This window comes from Ornithorhynchus anatinus, chromosome 18, assembly GCF_004115215.2.
Source record: "Ornithorhynchus anatinus isolate Pmale09 chromosome 18, mOrnAna1.pri.v4, whole genome shotgun sequence".
NCBI classification, from domain to species: domain Eukaryota; kingdom Metazoa; phylum Chordata; class Mammalia; order Monotremata; family Ornithorhynchidae; genus Ornithorhynchus; species Ornithorhynchus anatinus.
The window spans coordinates 16,182,078-16,202,608 of NC_041745.1; the positions used below are offsets into that span (position 1 = coordinate 16,182,078).

General features: G+C 60.6%; 1 protein-coding gene across 3 annotated transcripts in view; it reads left to right on the forward strand.

The window, feature by feature from the left end:
• The first annotated feature begins 1,614 nt into the window (after positions 1–1,614).
• Positions 1,615–20,531, forward strand: part of PAIP2B (poly(A) binding protein interacting protein 2B) — a 48,641-nt gene continuing 29,724 nt past the window's right edge. The window contains exon 1 of one of the 3 annotated variants that reach the window (XM_029083283.2): positions 1,615–1,731. The gene's annotated coding sequence lies outside the window, so the exon portion shown is untranslated. Of the gene's footprint in view, positions 1,732–7,548; positions 7,763–11,660; positions 11,761–20,531 lie in introns of those variants that run through there. The other 2 variants (XM_029083286.2, XM_029083285.2) reach the window with 2 other exon arrangements.

Sequence of the window (20,531 nt, forward strand, 5' to 3'; positions counted from 1 at the left end):
TAAGCGCTTAGCAAATACCGACATCATTATGACTACTGTCTGCCGTGTGACCTTGGGCAAGTCGCTTCACTTCTCTGGGCCTCAGTTCCCTCGCCTGTAAAATGGGGACGAAGACCGGGAGCCCCACGGGGGACAACCCGACGACCTCGTATCCCCACGGTGCTTCGACCGGCGCTCGGCACATAGTGAGCGCTTAACAGATACCGTCGTTATTATTGTATTTACCCCAGCGCTTAAGAACAGTGCTCGGCACACAGTAAGCGCTTAACTAGCAGCGTGGCTCAGTGGAAAGAGCCCGGGCTTGGGAGTCAGAGGTCATGAGTCCGGATCCCGGCTCTGCCACTTGTCAGCTGTTGTGACTTTGGGCGAGTCACTTCACTTCTCTGGGCCTCAGTTACCTCAGCTGTAAAATGGGGATTGAGACTGTGAGCCTCATGTGGGACGACCTGATTACCCTGTATAGCCCAGCGCTCAGAACGGTGCTCTGCACATAGTAAGCGCTTAATAAATACCAACGTTATTATTATTATTAACTAACCACCATTGAGAGCTCACCTCCTCCAGGAGGCCTTCCCAGACTGAGCTCCCCCTTTCCCTCCCCACCCTCTGCTCTTCCCCCTTCCCCTCCCCTCAGCACTGTGCCCATTTGTATAGATTATTTATCACCCTCTTTATTTTGTTAATGAGGTGTACATCTCCTTGATTCTTTTTATCTTGGCGATGCGGTCTTGTTTTGGTTTTGTTCTGTCCCCCTCGTTCAGACCGTGAGCCCGTCACTGGGCGGGGACGGTCTCTATCTGTTGCCAAATTGCAAATTCCAAGCGCTTAGTACGGGGCTCCGCACGTAGGAAGCGCTCAGTAAATACTAGTGAATGAATTATTATCGTATTTAGCCCAGCGCTTAAGAGCAGTGCTCGGCACATAGTAAACGCTTAACAAACACCACCGTTGTTATTATTGCGTTTACCCCAGCGCTCAGAGCAGTGCTTTGCACCCGATAAACGCTTAACAAATACCACCGTTATCATTACTGTGTTTACCCCAGCGCTTAGAGCAGTGCTTGGCACATCGTAAGCGCTTAACAAAAAGCCATCATTATTATGATTGTTATTAATAATTAGTATTTTCGGCTTCTCGGGTGGCGTTCGATGGCCCTAAAGCCCGGGTCCCCGCCCCCGCCGGCTGCTCTGTGCGGCGATTGGCGGCCTTCGCGTTTGACCGACGGCCCTCTCGACCAATGGGGCGGCGGCCCGGGGCGGCGCCGTGTAAACAAACCCCCGAGGGGGTTGAAGTCCCGAGTCCCTCCCCCACGTGGGGGCCGCCGCGGCCGCGGGCCAATCGTCGCCCCCACCGGGAGGCCCCGCCAACCAATCAGAGCCGGCGTTCGGAGCGGGGTGGGGCGGACTGACGGGCGCGCCGGCCAATCGGAGGCGAGGACGGCCCGGAGGCGGGGCTCGAGGGAGGGCCCGCCCCCCTCCCGCCTCTCGGCCAATCAGAACGGCGCGGGGCTTGACTGGCGTCCGGCCGCGTCCAATGGGCAGAGCGGAGCGGCAGCGGGGGGGCGGGGCCGGCGGCGGGTGGGGAGGGAGGGAGGGAGGGAGCGAGCGGCGGCTGTGGCTTCCCTGTCGGTAGCCGTGGGCCGAGGAGACGGCGGCGACCACCGCGGCGGGGGGACGGCGGCGGCCGACGTGGCGGAGGGTCGTCGGGCGGAGGAGTCGCTCCTTGGCCCGGGTAGGGCCGGCGGCGGCACCCCGCCGCGCGCCGCGGAGGGAGGGGGGAGGGGCCTGCGGCGCGCGAGGACCGTCCGCGTGCTCGGGAGGCCGCGCGGCCGGGAGGCGCATGCGCGGGGGGAGGAGGAGGCGGCGCGCGCGCCGGCGGGCGGGCGGGCGGGCGGGGGGGGCGCATGCGCGAGGGCGGCGCGCGCCCCGCTGGCCCCCCCCCCCTCCCTTCCTGACAGGATTGTGAGCAGGGCCGCCCTCTCTTATATAATAATGATTACGGTATTTATTAAGCGCCTCCCGACACTGTACTAAGCGCTGGGGTGGAGACAAGCCAGCTGGGTTGGACACAGCCCCTCTGTGGCCCCTCCCCCTTTTACAGATGAGGGAAACTGAGGCCCCGAGAAGAAGGAGGAGAACGGTGGTGTTTGTTGAGCGCCTACTCTGTGCAGAGCACGGTTTTCCAAGCGCTGGGGTGGGGTACAGGGCCATCGGGCTGTCCCCACGTGGGGCTCACGGTCTTCATCTTTGCACAGTGCTTGGCACATAGTAAGCGCCTAACAGAGGCCATCGTTATCATTGTGCCCATTTTACAGATGAGGGAAACTGAGGCCCAGAGGATAAGAAGAAGAACGATGGTATTTACTGTGCGCCTACCGTGTGCCAAGCGCCGGGGAGGGATACAAGTGCCACGTGGGGCTCACAGTCTTCATCCCCATTTTACGGAGGAGGGAACTGAGGCCCAGAGAATAATAGTAAGCACGACGGTATTTATTGAGCGCTTACCGGGCGCCGAGCGCTGGGGAGGATACAAGGTCATCAGGCTGTCGCCACGTGGGGCTCACAGTCTTCATCCCCCTTTTACAGAGGAGGGAAACTGAGGCACAGAGAATTAGAAGAAGAATGATGGTGTTCATTGTGCGCCTGCTGTGCGCCAAGCGCTGGGGTGGGGGGATACAAGGTCATCGGGCGGTCCCCACGTGGGGCTCACAGTCTTCATCCCCCTTTTACAGATGAGGGAGACTGAGGCCCAGAGAGGTGAGGCGACTGGCCCCGAGCCACCCAGCCGACAAGAGGCGGAGCCGGGATCGGGACCCGTGGCCTCCGACTCCCAAGCCCGCGTTCCTTCCGCCGGGCCACGCTGAAGCGAAGTGACCTGCCCAAGGTCACGCAGCAGACAAGCGGCAGAGCCGGGATTGGAACCCATTACTTTATAGCATGTTGGACCCTCCCCAGTGCTTAGTAGGGGGCTCTGCACGCCGTCAGGGCTCAGTAATTGCCACTGATTGATTGAGGCGCTCCATCTTATCTCTTTCCTCTTCGGCTTTGCCCCTGGAGGCCCTGGATTCACACAGTCCCCCCCCCCCCCCGGCCATTTTTCCCTCCAGTGATAATAGTATTAAGCGCTTACAGTGTACCGAACGCTGTCCTGAGCACTGGGGTAGGTACGAGCTCATCAGGTTGTCCCACGTGGGGCTCGCGGTCTTCATCCCCGGTTTACGGATGAGGGAACCGAGGCGCAGAGAAGTGAAGTGACTAGCCCAGGGTCGCACGGCAGACAAGGGGCGGGATTAGAACCCACGTCCTCCGGCTCCCAAGCCCGGGCTCTTTTCACCGAGCTCCTCATGTCGTGTCCTGAGGCGGAGTTCCTTCTGTCCAGGTGTCCAGCCGGACAGACCCCCCCCCCCCCCGAAACACGCACCCACCCGCCCCCCTCTGCCCCCTCCTCTCCTTGCTGACCCTCCCGCGCACCCTCCCCCGGACCCCAAGCCTTTCATTAATTCATTCGCTCGTATCTACTGAGCGCTCGCCCCGCGCAGGGCGCTGTACCGAGCGCCTGGGAAAGTACAGCGCAAGAAAAAACGGGGACGTTCCCCGCCCACGACGAGCTTACGGTCTGGACGGTGGGGGAGACGGACACGGGTACCTGTAAATCAGATGATGGATAGAGATGGCGTGGGGCCGGGGGGGGGGGGGGAAGAGCCGAGGGGGCAAGCGAGGGCCACGCAGAAGGGAGTGGGAAATGAGGGAAAAGCGGGAATTAGTCTGGGAGGGCCTCTCGGAGGAGGCGGGCCTCCCCGAGATCTTGGCTGGGTCGGCCCTTTAGCGCTCCCACACCCTCATAATAATAATAATAACGTCGGTATTCGTTAAGCGCTTACTACGCGCAGAGCGCTGTTCTGAGCGCCGGGGGAGACACAGGGGAATCGGGTCGTCCCACTGTTTTTACAGATGAGGGAACCGAGGCCCAGAGAAGTGAAGCGACTCGCCCACAGTCCCACAGCTGCCAAGCGGCAGAGCCGGGAGTCGAACCCGTGACCTCTGACTCCGAAGCCCGGGCTCTTTCCACTGAGCCGCGCCGCTTCCCGTGACCCCCGCGAGCCTGGTGCCCTCGAGTCAGACCCCGTCCCCCCCCCCCCGCCCCCGTGTCCCCAGTGCCTCGCGGAGGGTTGCGCCCGGGGAGCCGCGGGAGAGGTAAAAATAGCGGCGCTTTTGCGGAGTTTGGCGATCCCGCTCTTGGCCTTCCGTCTGGGGACTGCCCGACGGTTGACGACCCGCCCGTCACACGCCTCTTCGCCCCCTCCCCGCGCGCTCCTCATTTAAGGCTTTTCGGGGGGGCGTGCGGAGGGGTGAAGCCGCCCCCCACCCCTTTCCGTCGTAAAGCGTCGGGTGCCCCGTCCTCCTGACCCCCAGCAGACGGATGGCGGGCGACCGCGCGGATCCCGGCTGGCGGGACGCGATCACGGCCACGGCTCGGCGGCTCGGGACCGCCGGCCTTCCGACGCCCCCCCGGGGGGCGGTTGGAAGAGCTCCTTTCGCTCCAGTTATCCCCAGGACGACTACGCCGCTAGATTTACGGTGGGCGGTTCTAAGGATGAAGGTTTTTAGTTCGAAGAAAACCCGAGCAGCGGGGCTGCGCTCAACGGCTGTCGGGAGACCTGAAAAGGAGAGCCGGGGACGAGTGACGTGGCAGCGTGGCCGGACTGGGCCACGCGCCCGTCGGGCTGGGCGGATCGCGATGCGGAATAGGGAAGACGTCGCCGGGCGGTCGTCGGGCTAGGATTACGGAGAGTCTTTCCGGAGCTACGGGTGCGCTTACCCAGGACCGAGGCCCGTGGGCGGCCGGGCTCGGGTCCCCGGGGCCCATCCGATTTCCTTCTCGGAGTGCTCGGCGCAGAGTGAGAGCCGACAGGTGCCGTGGCCATCGCTAGTAGAAGCACCGCGGCGTTCAGCGTGGCTTTGGTGATTGCGCCGTGGCGTCCGGCCCGGTTCTGGGCCCCGGGGTAGACGCAGGTCAGCCGGGTGGGGCGCGGTCCCCATCGGACTCACGGTCGAATGATGATAATTATGCTGACCGTGGCGTTGGTTAAAGGGCTCGCTGTGTGCCGGGCGCCGTTCCAAGCGCCGGGGTAGAACTCAGGTCGTGGGGTCGTCCCACGTGGGGCCGACAGTCTCCGTTCCCATTTGACAGATGAGGGAACTGAGGCACAGAGAAGCGAAGGGGGTTGCCCAGGGTCACGCAGCAGACGGGCGACGGAGCCGGGATCGGAACCCACGTCCTCTCACCCCCAAGCCCGGGCTCCTTCCGCTGAGCCACGCTGCTTCTCATAAAATGATGATCATTATGGTGCTTGTTAAGCCGCTCGTCAGCAAGTCACTTCACTTCTCTGCGCCTCAGTTCCCTCATCCGTAAAATGGGGATGAAGACCGTGAGCCTCGCGAGGGACAACCTGATTGCCCCGTATCTACCCCGGTGCTCAGAACAGTGCCCTGCACATAGTCAGCGCTTAACAAATACCAATATTATTATTGTTATCATTAAGCACCTACTATATGCCGGGCGCTGTACTGATCGCCGGGGCGGGTGGAAGCAGATGGGGTTGGACAGGGTCCGTGTCCCACGTCTCAGTCACAGTCTCGATCCCCGTTTTCCGGATGAGGTCGCCGAGGCCCAGAGAGGTGAAGCGACCTGCTCGAGGCCACACGGCGGACGGGGGGGAGGGGCGGAGTCGGGATTAGAACCCGTGACCGTCCGACTCCCGGGCCCGGGCTCCAGCCACTCGGCCACGCCGCCTCCCGAGAGCGGAGGAAGTAATCGGGCCCGAAATGGGGAGAGGATGAATGGGACCGGGCTCGTTTATCTTTACGATCACCCCGTGCTCGATCTCCCCCTGTCGTGCAAAAGCTTAGCTCGCTGTAGACGTGTTCTTTATTTCAAGATTTGTACATCGGAGGAGTTGATCACGGGGTTATGAGACGCGACCTTCCCCTCCAATTTACGGGCTCTAAAAAACGGTTCGCGTACGAGCCGCCTAGGGCCGACGTGGGCTCGTTCCACCGTTTGAAAGTTTTGCCACCCGGACTTGAGCCGTGTTCACCTGCGTGAAAGTGTTGGGGAGCGGTCGTCTGGAAGGCGGATTTACCTTTCGGTTTAGTTTTCGAGATTTTTAAAGATTTCCGGGCGTCGCGAGATCTCGGGACGGACCGCACCTCTGGGCTGTTCCTCGGTAGTGTGCGTTTCTTGTCCTTCCGCGGGATTTCCGCGAGGGACTCGGAGGCGGTCCGAGAGAATCGTCCGTGCTCGTCCCCCGGGCCGGGCCGGGCCGGGCCTTCGGTTTGCACCCATTTCCCTCAAGCTTTCCGAACGTTCTGGTTTTCTGTTTTTCACCTTCCTGTACCGTGATGATGACGGGATCTGTTAAGCGCCTGCTATGGGCCAGGCCCACGTGGGACCGACGGCATTAATCCCCGTTTCACAGACGAGGCGACCGAGGCCCGGAGAAGCGAAGTGACTTACCCAAGGTCACGCGGCTGCCAAGCGGCAGAGCCGGGATTAGAACCCGTGTCTTTCCGATTCCCAGGCCCGCGCTCTGTCCGCTGGGCCGTGGGCCGAGGGGGGTGACGTACGATCGGTTTTTCTTCGTACTTGTTCTGCAGTATTCGTCCAGAGCGTCCGGGCCGAGCTCCCGGTCGGCGTCGGGCTCTCCCCGAGCCTGTGGCCGTTGGGCCGCGGAGCGTCCGTTCCCCGCCTCGGGCTTTCCGCCCGCGCACCGGACGGGAATTTCAGGTCGGCCCACCGAATCGGCGTGCCGGAACCACGGCAGGGGCCCGCCGGCCAGCCCAGCCGCAGATCGAATTGGGTTCGGGAGATGTGGGATCTCGGTTCCGGAGGTGGAGGGCCGGTTTGCGTCTTCGGGGCGTTCCCGGCGTCGGGGCTGCGAACGGGTCGTGTCCGTCCTCCCGGGCTCCCTCGGGCGCCTGGGGCGCTGCCCGCCCTCCTCCCCGCTGTGGAATGACTCGCTCGCCGCTGCTAACTTTGCCGACGTGGCGCGGCCGGCACCGCGGGAGAGGCACGACTTCCACCTTGCCGAGACGTCGCCGGGTCCGGCCCGGCCACGCCGCCCGCCAACCCTGTATCTTGGAGCCGGGGCGCGAGCCAAGAAAGGTTGAGGTCACCGACCTAAAGCCTTACCGCTCTGTGTCGGGGATTTTCGCGGTCCTTGGAATGAAGACAACACAAAATGCAGTTCCCCCCTGGCCCCGGGTACATTCCCCGCCTCCCTACCTTTGTTCTGTTGTTGGATTCCCGGCCTGTAAATTCCGAATGACCTCATAAATCAAGATCGGCATTGTGTCTCAAGTCTACGATGGGTTATTTTGTTCCACTGAGGTGTCGCGTTGGAGTTTAATCCCCCAGTGCCCCTCTCCAGAGAGAGGTCTCGGCGCTCGCGTCTTCGTCGTCGGTGGTATTTCTTGACCGTGCGCGGGGCGCTGTACTAAGCGCTTGGGAGAGGGCGGTACAACGGAGTCGGTAGGCGCGTTCCCCGCCCACGCGTGCGGCCTCGACCTGGGGGAGAGAGGGCCGCAGACTCGGCGGGCCCGGAGGACGACGGACGGCTTTCTCCTCGCTCTAAACTGGCCGCCGGAGAGGGGCTCCCGGAAAGGCCGGCTCCTGAGGGTTAAGGAAGACGAAGGGGCTGGAGGTTTCCCTTGTCGTGACTTCGCGGAAGGAACCCTCACGGCTGACGCGCTGTTTTTGAACGGTGGGTGGCTCGAAGCTTCGTGATGGAATCTTTAAGCTTGCTTTATTTACATTCAAAATAAAACGCCCGGCCGCAACCGGCCCTGCTTTCCTTTTCGCACGCGGGGATCGCTTGGGCCGCGGTCTCCGGGAAGCTGCGAAAAATGGGGTTTCGAAACGTAGCCTCTAAATTGCGAGGGATTCCCGAGTCTTGGCGGGCCGTAAGCCCCGGTGGGGCCGGGGACCGTGTCCGACCCGCTTGCCTCACGTCTACCCCGGCGCTCGGCGTGGTGTTTGGGTCGCGGCGGGCGCGGAACGAATGCCGCGGTTATTAGAGAAGCAGCGTGGCTCGGTGGAAAGAGCACGGGCTTGGGAGTCGGAGGTCATGGGGTCGAATCCCGGCTCTGCCACTTCTCAGCTGTGTGACTGTGGGCGAGTCACTTCACTTCTCTGGGCCTCAGCGACCTCATCTGTAAAATGGGGATTAACCGCGAGCCTCACGTGGGACGACCCGATGACCCTGTATCTACCCCAGCGCTCAGAACGGTGCTCGGCACGTAGTAAGCGCTTAACAAATACCAACATTATTGTTATTAGTTGTGGGGTGGAGGCTTGGGGGAGAGAAAAAGAAACCCGGACAGACTAACAGAAGCGGAACGTGTAACGGGGCCGCCGATCCCGAGGCGTAAGCCCGCAAGTCAGCGTGTCGCCTCGTTCCTCTTGGCAGAGCTGTCAAAACAGAGCGCGAACACTCTGAGTCACAGTGCGTCCGCGTCTGTCCGTGGTTTCCAAACCCGTCGGGCTCGACGCTCTCCCCTTGGAGAATCGAATTCACCAGCTAGGCGGGGCGGGGGTCCTTTCGCCAGCCGTCCGCGGTCCGAAGGCAAGACGGGGGGCCGTTCTGCGGGCCCGATGTCCGCAGGCTTCGGGGAGATCAGCGGGAATCCCCGGAGTGACGGGGAGAGGGGTTGCCGTAGAATGTCACCGAACGACTCCAGGGCCAAGAGGCGTTCCGGTGTTGCAGAGTCAGACCCCGCCGTGTCAGATGGGGCGAACAGCAGCGGTTCGGGTCAGATCCTGGCTTTTCAAAAAGTCTTCTCGGTTCCGGAAGGGCCTAGCGGCGGGTCATCAGACGGCCTGGCCTTCTCTGTGCCCTGTGGCCTATATCATCGTATCATTATTATTAGTATCATGAGGGTGGATCTTAAGTGCTTATTATTGGCCGAGCACTGGGATGGACCCAAGATAATCCAGTCGGATCCGGTCCCGGTCCCAGTCGAGGCTCACAGTCTAAGCGGGAGGGAGAACGGGGATCGAATCCCTAGTTTACAGATGAGGAGACAGAGGCCCAGAGAGGTGAAGTGATCTGCCCAAGGTCACGCAGCAGGCAAGCGGCCAAGCCGGGATTAGAAGTCGGGTCCCCCGACTCCCCGGCCCGGGCTCTTTCTGCTTTCCCACCATATCCGGCCCTCAGTACCGCAGTGAGCACTTAACAGATACTCAGTTATTATTATGAGCCGTTTCTTGCCTCCTCCCTCCGCCCTAGCGGAGTCCTGGGAACCCGGGCTCTTCTCGTGAACGCTGCCGTGGGACGACGCTACGGTCGAGGCCCATCCGTGGGGCGGGGGAGGTTCGGGCTCCCTACCGGGTGGTGGATCCTCAGTTGGCATCCGGCGGGAAAGCCCGCCCGAACTTTCAAACTAGAAAGAGTCTGAGAAACGCCCCTCACCCGTCAGTCCTCCCCTTTACCGTCCGAAGCGAAAGGAAGCGGCGGCATGGCGAGACCGTTTTCCATCGGGGGTAGAATCCCGGAAAGAAGAAAAGATGGGACCGGCGGGAGCTGGTAGGCCGGAAGCGGCGTGGCCGAGTGGATAGAGCGCAGGCCTGGGAGTCGGAAGGACCTGGGTTCTAATCCTAGCCCTGCCACGCGTCTGCTGGGTGACCTTGGGCGAGTCACTTCACTCTTCTGTGTCTCGGCGACCTCGTCTGCACAGTGGGGGTTAAGACCGTGAGCCCTAGGTGGGACGGGGACTGCGTCCCACCTGATCAACCTGTGTCTGCCCCGGCGCGTAGCGTCGTCCCCCCGGGGTAAACGTTTGACGAGTACCGTAAAAAAATGCCGCCCTTGATTATCGCGGTCCCTCTCCTGGGGCCCAGAGCTTCCCCGGGACGGCCCAGGCCCCTCTGTGCCCATCCCATTTCTGGGTTTTGAGGTGCCAGATTTATTCCCACGTTGACTTGAGGCGACGAGGAGCGTCTGGTACAGACGGGGACCCTCTTCTCAATCCTGACTGGCGGGACGACCTCTTCTCCGTCTCCTGTCTGTAAAAACCTACTTGATTCTGTAGTCGTCTAGGTCGCCTGGAATTGATTAAATAAAATTTGAATATCCAGAACAGACGGGATTGAGGTGGCTCTGGTCACGCAGATATTTTGGAAGACGCAAGTTTTCCGTGTTCAGTTTTGCCACTGAGGCAGCACGACCTCCTGGAGAGTGCTCAGGCCTGGGAGACGGGAGCCCCGGGTTCTAATCTTGCACCCCCCCCCCCGGTCCTCCTCCTCCCCCGTTGCCCCGCTGCCTCTTGTTTGCCCGCTGTGCGGCCTTAGTTTCTGTAAGCTTTGGTGTCGTCATCCGTAAAATGGCGATAAAATGCCAGTCCTCCCTTCTTTAGACCGGGAATCTCGTGCGCGGGACGGGGACCGTGTCCGACGTGATTAGCTGGTGCCTCCCTCAGGGCTTAGCACAGTGTGTGATGCCTAGTAAGTGTGAACATCATCTCAAACCTGAAGTTATTTATCCTTACGCTCCCTCTAATCCGTAACCTTGGTTTTAGATTAGAACAGTCCCGGGCAGCACCCTGCTGCCGCGTGTCTGGACGAAGTGCAGCGTGATGTCCCTAAAAATGATCACGGGCTCGTCCGTCTCGCCGTCGACCTCTCGCCCTACGTTCTGCCCCCGGCCCGGGGCTCCCGCCCCCGTCACGTCCGACAGACGTGATCCACAGATCACTTTCCCCACCTCCAAAGCCTCATTTAAAGCGCACCTCCTCCAGGAGGCCTTCCCCGACTGAGCCCTCGTCTCCTCGTCTCCCCCTCCTCTCTGCGTCGCCCCCGCCGTTGGATTTGCACCTTTAGTCGCCCGACCCGCGGCCCCACGGGACTCGTGTACAGATACGACGTTATATATCAACGTCCGTCTCGCCCCTAGACCCTGAGCTCGTCGTGGGCAGGGAACGTGTCCGCCGACCCTCTTCTATTTTGCTCTCCCACGGTGAGGGCTCAGTACATGCCAGTGATCGATCGACTGCCGAACCCTCGGGGCCTGAGCATCCTCCCGCCCGGGTTCTTCTTCGCACGCGTTTCGCCGGGAACCTGTCTCGCGGGTCGCAGGAGGGCTGACCCGGCTTCCCTCGCCGGCAAAGACCCGGAGGAACTGTAGGCTCCGGAAGACTTAGTTCTCCGTTAGACTTGTGCTTGGGGACGGTGACAGGCAGTCAGTGGTATCGCCTGAGTGCTTACTGCGTGCGGAGCACTGGACTAAGCACTCGGGAGCGTTCGGTACAGCAGAGTCGGTAGGTGAGATTCCCACACTTCATCTAGGAAAATCTAGGATCTCCTCGGTCTTTACGTACGTGTTTACCGACGAGTGGAACTACGGGACGTAAAAATTGGAGCTGCAGAAAACCCGAGAGAGATCGCCTTTGTGTGTGTGTGTGTGTGTGTGTGTGTGTGTGTGTAGAGCCGATGCTCCAGGACAGGAGCGTAAAGTGTAAAAGTCTAGCCTGTTTTGGTCAAAAATTCCACTCACTAAGTCATCTGGCATCCGCCCGGCAAAACCCCTTCTCTCACCCGCAGTCTTGTGCGCGGGTGTCGGAGGCGTTCGTCGGATTCACGGGTCTGCTTCATCCCGGGTGGGTACCCACCCGGGATTCTGCCGAGCCTCCAGGATAAGACCGCGTCGCTCCAAACGGCGACGATGGTTGACGGGCCGCGCCAGCCGTATGGCGAGTTGAGAACGAGGTGAGTGTCCGGCACCTCCTTTCGTCGCGTACCGAGGCGCCGGCCGGGAGTCCAGGGAACCGGGGTGGAAGGGCGGGAGCGCCGCTCGTCGGCTGGGTGACTCTGGGCAGGTACGGCCTCGGGGACCTCATCTGTAAACCGGGGATTAAGAGCGGGAGCGCCACCGGGACGGGGGCCGTGTCCGACGTGACGAACTTGTGCCGCCCCAGCGCTTAGAACGGTGCTTGGCCCATCGCAAGCGCTTAACGAGAGCCTGATTATTATCAACAGTATTATCATCCTCCCTCCCCTGTCCGTTAGCCCCCTCTGCTTCACCCCAACCGAATCATGACGCTTACTCCGTGCCAAGCGCCGTTTCCACGGCGCCGGGGCAGATACGCGGCGCTCGGGTCGGACACGGTCCCCAGTTGACTCCACGTGGCTCCAGCTCGCCCAGATGACTGTGACCCTCCCTCAGTTTCCAACGGAGCGGCGGCGACGATGCGGCGGTCCGCGGATTATCCCGCCGGGAAACGGTCCGCGGATGTGAGACCGTAAAAACGTGAGGGGGAGCAGCTTGGGTTTTTGAGGTCCACCGTGTCTTTTGAGCGTATCCGAAATTGGCCCCTGCGGTGAAGCGATCGCGTGTCCGCCGACCGGTCGGGCTTCTCTTCGGCTCTGAGGGCGGATCCGTGGGACCCGTCCTCTGGGTGGGCGTGGGCGTCACCCGACGACCCGTGGATCGTTTCGGGAAATAACGGATCGTTCTCCGCCTCGGAGGGAAGCCGGGAAGGACCCCTGCCCCTCGGCTGGGTCCTGACCGGGAGGAGCCGAGCCTCAGATTTTGTAAGACTTAATTGGCTCCAGTTTCCCGGAGAGGGTGGGGCCCGTGGATCAGGGGGTCACTCCTGTTTTGCCCACCGAAATTCCGTACTTTAAACCACGTGTTTCCGGGGGATCTCTCCGAGCGGATGGTGACGTCCCGAAGAGTGCTTTCGAGACAAGAGAGGAGTTGCCACCTCGGAGGGGGGCCGGGGGGGGGGACTCCTTCCTAAAACGGGGCAGAAAACAAAAAGGGTTTCGGATTGGGACTGTGTCCACCGGAATTTGCAGAGTGGCAGAACGTGGTCTGGGGCTGGAACTCTGTGGTCAGCGGGACTTTAGCCCGGACGCTCTGTTTAACCGACCGGACCTTGCAGATCTTCGATTTCTTATGTCCGTCCCGGTGTCCGCGTGTGGTTTGTTTTTTTTAAAGTCTTAGAAGCCAAACAGCAGGGAAGCAGCGCGGCTTGGTGGAAAGAGGCCAGGCCGGGAAATCGGGGGCCCAGGTTCCAATGCCGGCTCGGCCGCCTGCCCGCCGCGTGACCTCGGGCAAGTCACTTAAGTTTCCTGGGCCTCGGTCGCCTCCTTTGTAAAATGGGGATTCCCTCCCTCTCTCAGATTGCGAGCTCCAGGTGGGACGGGGACGGGGTCCGACCAGAATATCTCGATCCCCCGGCGCGAAGACGGTGCTCGGCTTCACGGTGACCACTTTTCTCATTTTCATTATTGTCGTTAATCATCTCTGTGATCACTCTGGCATCTGTCAAGAGCTTACTCCGAGCCAGGCGGCGTGCTGAGCGCTGGGGCGGATCCAAGCGGATCGGGTCGGACACCGTCCCTGTCCCACGTGGGACTCACTGGCGCGATTCCCGTTCGGCGGACGAGGCGACCGAGGCCCGCGGAGGCGAAGGGACTCACCCGGGGCGTCGCAGCCTACGGGCGGCGGAGCCGAGACCGGAACCCGTGACCTTCCGACTCCCGGGCCCGCGCCGTGTCCGCTCCGCCGTACCCGCCCGACTCGAGTAGGAACTGGGCCTTGTCCGCGGGCAGCCCGTCCCGGGGTGACCGGCCCGAGCTTCGAGTAATTAGACAGAAACCTCCCTGCCTTCGTCCGCCTCGCCCGACCGCGATCCGGCCGGCGGATGGGAGGTTCTCTTCTCCCTCCCGCTAAATGCTGAGGTTGAAGTTTGGGAATTGGAGCACGTAATTAGTCTGGGAAAATCTGGGTTCGGACGCAGACGGGGTGGGCGGTGCCGCAGTTACCGGATTCGCTCGGAATTTATTTGCGTTCGTGTCTGTCTCCCCCTCTCGGCGGCAAGATCCTTCCCGGCGAGGAACGTGCCTACCGACTCGGTTGTGTCGTATTCTTCGCGGTGCGGTCCCCTGCCCGCGGTAAGCGCCCCATAAATCCCGTTGATGAATTGCCGGTGGGGAACCCGAGGCCGGGGGGGGGGGGGGGGGACACGTCCATAATAACGGCAACGATAATGATCGCAAATGATCGTTTGCAAATGTGTCCGTTTGTGCGTATTTATTATTCTATTTATTTTATTAATGAGGTGTAGACATCTATAATTCTATCGATCTACCTCGATGCTGTCGGTGCCTGTCTGCCTGTCTTGTTTCGTCGTCTGTCTCCCCCTCCTAGACCGTGAGCCCGCTGTTGGGCAGCGATCGTCTCTCCCTGTTGCCCACTTGTGCTTTCCAAGCGCTCAGTACAGCGCCGGGCACACGGTAGACGCGCGGTAAATACGATCGAACGAATGAGTGAGCGAACACGGGCTTGGAAGTCAGGGGACGCGGGTTCTAATCCCGGCTCTGCCACTTGTCCGCCGTGTGGCCTCGGGCGAGTCGTTTCACTTCTCCGTCACTCCGTCTGTCAGATGGGGATTAAGACTCCGAGCCCCGTGCGGGACGGGGACTGCGTCCAACCCGATTACCTTTTCATTCAGTGGTATTTACTGAGCGCTTACTACGTGCAGAGCACTGTGCTGAGCGCGTGGATTGTACCACAGCGCTTAGACCAGTGCTTGGCCCTTAGTAAGCGCTTAACAAACAGTATTGTTATTATTATTATTAGATTAGAGAAGAGGTAAGGGCCCAGGCCAAAAATGGGTGGCTCTGCCTCTGCCGGGTTGATTTTTGCGTAGAGGACATCAGAGAAGCAGCGGGGCTCAGTGGCGAGAGCCCGGGCTCGGGAGTCAGAGGGCATGGGTTCGAATCCCGGCTCCGCCACTTGTCAGCTGGGCGACTGTGGGCGAGTCACTTCACTTCTCTGGGCCTCGGTTCCCTCATCTGTAAAATGGGGATTAACGTTGAGCCTCACGTGGGACAACCCGATGACCCTGTGTCTACCCCGGCGCTTAGAGCAGGGCTCTGCCCGTAGTAAACGCTTAACAAATGCCGACGTTATTATTCTTATTAGCCCACTGAAAGGGGTTGGGGTGGCAGATTCAGGAGCGGCGTGCCTACGCGAAAGCTAAAATTCTGGATGCTGAATAATGGATGGGTGGAGAGGGTAGAGGACGTGGGGTTGGGGGCCGTTCCGGAGAGATCCCCCCCCCCCCGCCCCCCAAGAGTGGCCCCCTCAGCTGGAGGTTTGAAAAGGGGGAATCTCTGAAGGAGATATCGGGGAGAAGTTAGAAAGAGAGCAAAGGTGGCGACGTGGAAACCCGGGGCAGAGTAGGTTGTGGGCCCGTCGGTGGCAGGAACCGGCGAGTGAGTGAGGGTGGAGCCCGGGCCTCGCCTCGGATCTGACCTTTAAGGAGGCTGACGATCTCCCCGGGAGGTTGGCAGCAGCCGGGGATGAGGGAAGGAAGGGCAAGAACTGTCTGACCTCCGATAAGGGCGGAGAGGGGACACTGACCCTGCCTCTCCTCCTTTTGTCTTTCTTCTCTCCCCCGTTATCTGCCAGACTTTTTATTCGGTGGGGCGGGGAGGGAGACGTACACTGTGACGGAACGAGGGGCCTCTGAAAAGGATGGATCCGCTCACCGGGGTTAAAGTCCTCGGGTATTTTATTGGGCGGCCCAGGGCACGTAGCCCCGTCCTCAGCGTGGGGTGACCTTTTCGCATTTTACCAAGTCCCTTTCTTCAGAGGAGCTGAAGGGCCGGGACAGAATCGGCGAGGAGTGAGACTTGCGAGTAAGCGTTTGCCAGCCACCCTCAGAATCAGAGATGGAGCACCGTGCCCGAGGTGTTCCCCGGCGTCTTTAAAACCCCAAATCGTCCCTGCCGCATTCTCTCGCTCCTCGCATAGGAAGAACCCCTCGCCGGGCCGGTGTCGACGAGAACCCACCCGAGGCTTTAGAAACCCCGCCTGTTTTCCCCTTCCCGGACTCACCCTGCTCGGACAGGTTTTTCTGGTTCGTCGGGCTCCCTCCGGGCCGCGGGGATCCAGTCGCGGCCTCCTCCTCCGCTCCGAGTCCCCGATCGGGGAAAAGCTGTGGTGAAAGAAGAGCCGGGGGCCTGGCCACGGTCCGCCGGGCAGGGGCCCCGCTCCGTGCCCGGCCTCCCTCCGTTCCTCACCCAGAGGTCGGGGCGTGCAGGGCGTCGTCGAGACCTGCCGTCCGCCCTCGGCCGGAGCCGCGGAATCACGTCCGTGGCTCCCTTCGGACCGTTAAGGGCGGGGACCTCGAGCCCGACGGCTCTCGGTCTCCTCGCGGAGAATTCCGGGGTGAGGCGAGCGGCGTCTTTTCCCGACCCCCGACAGTTGATTTTGTTTTCACAGCGCGAGCTCCCCGTGGGCGGGGACGCGTTGACCAACTCTTCGGCGCCGTCCTCTCCCGAACGCTTAGTACGGCGCGCGGGACGCAGAAAGCGCTCGCTGGGTACCTTCGGTGGAGTGATCGCGGTGCAGCATCGGGATCTAAAGAGTCGGGGCCTGCCTTCCCAGTGGTACAGCTTCTCCAGCGGCCAGAGCCTGTGGGAGGGCAGCTCGTTTCCGAGCCTAGGCCGGGTGCCGGGTGACCTCGGGCACCGTCTGTCGGATGGGGATGAAGACTCCGAGCCCCATGTGGGACAGGGACTGTTTCCAACCCGATTACCTTGCGTCTACCCCGGCGCTTAGAACAGTGCTTGGCCCAGAGCGAGCGCTTAACAAACACTATTATTATTATTACTACTACTACTAATTATTATTATATATGGGGCTTGACCCCTGGGGCGTGATAATTAGGCCAAGCAACACCCTTTGAATCGTTCCTTCCGTCGTGTTTGCTGAGCGCTGGCTGTGTGCACAGCACTGTACTAAGCGCCTGGGAGAGTACGGGGCAACAACAGACAGATTCCCTGCCCACAGCGAGCTCACGGTCCGGACGGGGACTCCGGCAGCATTAGCGCAGAATCCTTTTGTCAGGAAAGACCCGGAGCGATATCTCTAGCTTTGGGATCTCCGCGTGGGCCACTTCTGCCTTGGAAGGATCCTTGGGAATTTTATTTTTATTCTTTTTAAAGTCGAAAAGATGACCCCATCCAGAGTTTTTGAGCTGCGAACCCGACCGCGATAAAACCGGCAAGCCAAACCCTCTTCTCAGGAGGAGTCTGTCGGGAACAGGCCGCAGCCCCCGTTTAAATGATCCCTTGGTTTTTCGAGCAGCCCGGCTGGTGTTGGAGGTTGATCGTACTAATGATGGTGCTGTTTTTCCTTCCGCAGTATTTATTGCGCGCTTACTGTGCGCGGAGCACTGTACTAAGCGCTTGGAGTGTACAGTTGGGCAACAGATAGAGACCATCCCTGCCCAACGACGGGCTCATCTGTCGAGCACTGCACTGAGCACCGAGGTAGATGCGGGGTCGTCGGATCCCACGTGGGGCCTCACGGTCTAAGTGATAAGAATGTGGTGTTTGTTCAGCGCCTACTACGTGCAAGGCACCGTTCTAAGCGCTGGGGGGATACGAGGTGATCGGGTTGTCCCACGTGGGGCTCACGGTCTTAATCCCCATTTTACAGATGAGGTAACTGAGGCCCGGAGAAGTGAAGTGACTTGCCCAGAGTCACCCAGCTGGCAAGCGGCGGAGCCGGCATTCGAACCCATGACCTCGGACTCCCAAGCCCGGGCTCTTTCCACTGAGCCTGTTGAGTCCCCATTTTGCAGATGAGGGAACTGAGGCCCGGGGCAGGGACGTGATTCGCCCAAGGTCACCCAGCAGACCGGGATCAGAACCCGGGTCCTCTGACCCCCAGGCCCGGGCCCTTTCCGCTAGACCGGTGAGGTTAAGAAGGTGAAATGGGACCTAACTGCCCCTGGGGAGGAAGTGGTTCCCTCTCCCTTGTATTTGTAGCTTAAGCGCTCCGTGTGCGAAGTGCTCACTGTGGGCAGAGCACTGTGCTAAGCACTGGGAGAGAGCACAGGTGGGAATCAGACACACGGCCCCTGGCCCTCATAGATATGTATCTGCGTGCGTGTGTGCGTGTACAACAGTATAGAATATTATGTAATATGAACTGTACTATTAATATAGATAATTTCTAATATAGAATAGTAACGATGCCGTCAGCAAAATCCCGGGGAAGCTCCCCAGCTCGGCCTGATGGGTCGGCGTCCCGAAAGGGGTGCTCACGTTGTCGATCGGCAAGGAGAAACCGCTCATTCCGTGGGCTTACAGGTAGCCAAGTGTCAGGCTGTGGCCTCCACTCGCCGCGGGCTCCCCGGCCAGGCGCTCTGGCCCCAGGCACGGAGGCCTGACCCCGGGAGCCCAGATTAAAGGACGGACGGGGCATTTTTAGGCGTAAAGGTAAAAGTACGAAGCCTCGAAAGGGCATGAGCGCTCTTTAATATCCGTGGATTCGCCTCGGGTCCGCGCAGACCGGAAGGGGAATGGAGGGGGAGAGGGTCGAAACTGGGTCAGGATGCCGAGGAGTTCCCCCGGGAATTCCGAACGGTGACGCGTCAGAGCCGAGCCGGGGACGTCCGGGCGGGGGCCGCTCGGCGGGGTCGTAACCCCGGGCGGGATTCCTGCTCTGCGTCCCCGTCGTCGTCGTCCCCCTTCCCTCCGTCTCTGGGTCAGCAAGCGGGAGAACGGCCAGGGTTCACCCTCCGTGGTCAGTCGCTGGCACCGAGTTGGGCCCCGAGGACTTGGACTTCCCTGGGATTCCGGGAAATTGTGCCCCCTCCCACCCCTGCCCACCTCCTGCTTTCCTGACCTTCCCGGTGCTGGGTCAGTCAGTCGTATTTATCGAGCGCGGCCTCTGTGCGGAAGCTGCCCCGTGCGCTTGGGAGAACGCGCCAGAACGATCGACAGACACGTTCCCACGTCCGCCCAAATGTCCTATTGAGCTCCTTCCTCCTTGAACCCCAATCCGTTTCCCCCCGTTGGTCTTCTAGGGACGAAGAGGCAGTCGGCGACTTGGTAAGAACCCTTGAGATGCTTCGGGGCCCTTCTCAGGACGCCCCCTTAGCCGCCTCTTCTCCGGGCTAAGCTGCTCCGGTTCTTTTCGCTTTTCCTCTCGGTCCCTGTTTTCCTTTCCTCGCTTTTGTCCAGCTTCTGTGGATCCGCTCCGGTTTGTCCTCGTCCTTTTTGAAATGCAGGAAGCAGAATTCAACGCACACCTCCCTCTCTCTCTCCCTCCCTCCTTCCCACCCCCAATAAGCGTCTGAATTACACAGGTGGGTACCACGGCGGTCTTTCTGACTCCTTAAGGCTCCCACTCCTATTAACTAATGGCTCATTACCTTGTTGGCTTTTTAAAACTGAAGCCACTTGACTAGCGACTTACACGCCGTTGGCAGGTTAAATGTGCTCCTCCACGTCGCGAGGGCCTGTCGGGTGTTCTCTAAACTCGTCGGGTAGCTGGAAAACGAGAATCCGCGACTATTGGGAAGAAGCATCACCTGGTGGATAGAACATGGGCCTGGGAGACGGAAGGACCTGGGTTCGAACCCCAGCTCCGCTACTTGTCTGCTTTGTGACCTTGGGCGAGCCTCGGTTACCTCCTCTGTAAAATGGGGATTAAAACCGTGAGCCCCTTGGGGGACGTGGACCGTGTCCGACCCGATTGGCTTGTGTCTACCCCAGCGTTCAGCAGAGTGCCCGGCACGTCGTTAGCACTTAAATGTAAGGAAGAATCAGGGATGCAAGTGGTTCTAAATATAAAACCTCTATGGGAAAGTTGGGAGTCAGTTCACTCACGGGCGTCAGCAAAATGAGCGTATTTAGCTTGTAGAGGGTCCCCGTCCTCCCCCTGATTTTCCCGTCGCCGTAGAGGCACCGCCAGCCTTCCCGTCTCTCAAACCCGCGAGCTCGGTTTCTTCCTTGACTCTTCCCATCCAGCCCCCGTGTTCATTCCGTCGGTTCGCCCTTCGGTACATGGCTGAAATCTGCCTTTTCCTCTCCGTCCTCACTGCCACCGCATAAATCCGAAGGTTTGTCCTACCCCGCTTTGATTACTCTGTCGGCCTCCTTGGTGATCTCCCTGCCCTCTGTCTCACCCCGCCCTCCTTCATGCTGCCGCCCGGGTCATTTTTCTACAGAACTGTCCCGTCCGTGTTTCCCCACTTGCCCCTCCACCCCCCCCCCGACCTCCAGGTTTGCCCCCCGACTTCCGCATCACCCAGAAGCTCCTCACCGTCGGCTTTAAAGCCCTCACTCACCTTGCCCCCTCCTACCTCACCTCGCTGCTCTCCTGCTACAACCCAACCCGCTTCACTTCACTCCTCTATCGCCAGCCCGTTCACAGCACTTGCGTGTCGACCTTCTCGCCGCCGACCCCTCGCCCGCGTCCTGCCTCCGGCCTGGCACGCCTTCCCCCTTGGCATCCTACGGGCGGTCACTCCGTCCACCTTCGGAGCACTCTTCTAGGCACGTCTTCCCCGACTAAACTCTCCTTTCCTCTTTTCCCGCTCCCTTCTGCATCTCCCTCCCTCCCTCAGCCCGTCGGGACTGATGTACCCATCTGTAATTTACCGATTTAGATTAGTGTCGGTCCTCCCCTTTCGACCGTGAGCTCGCTTTGGGAAGGGGATGCATCT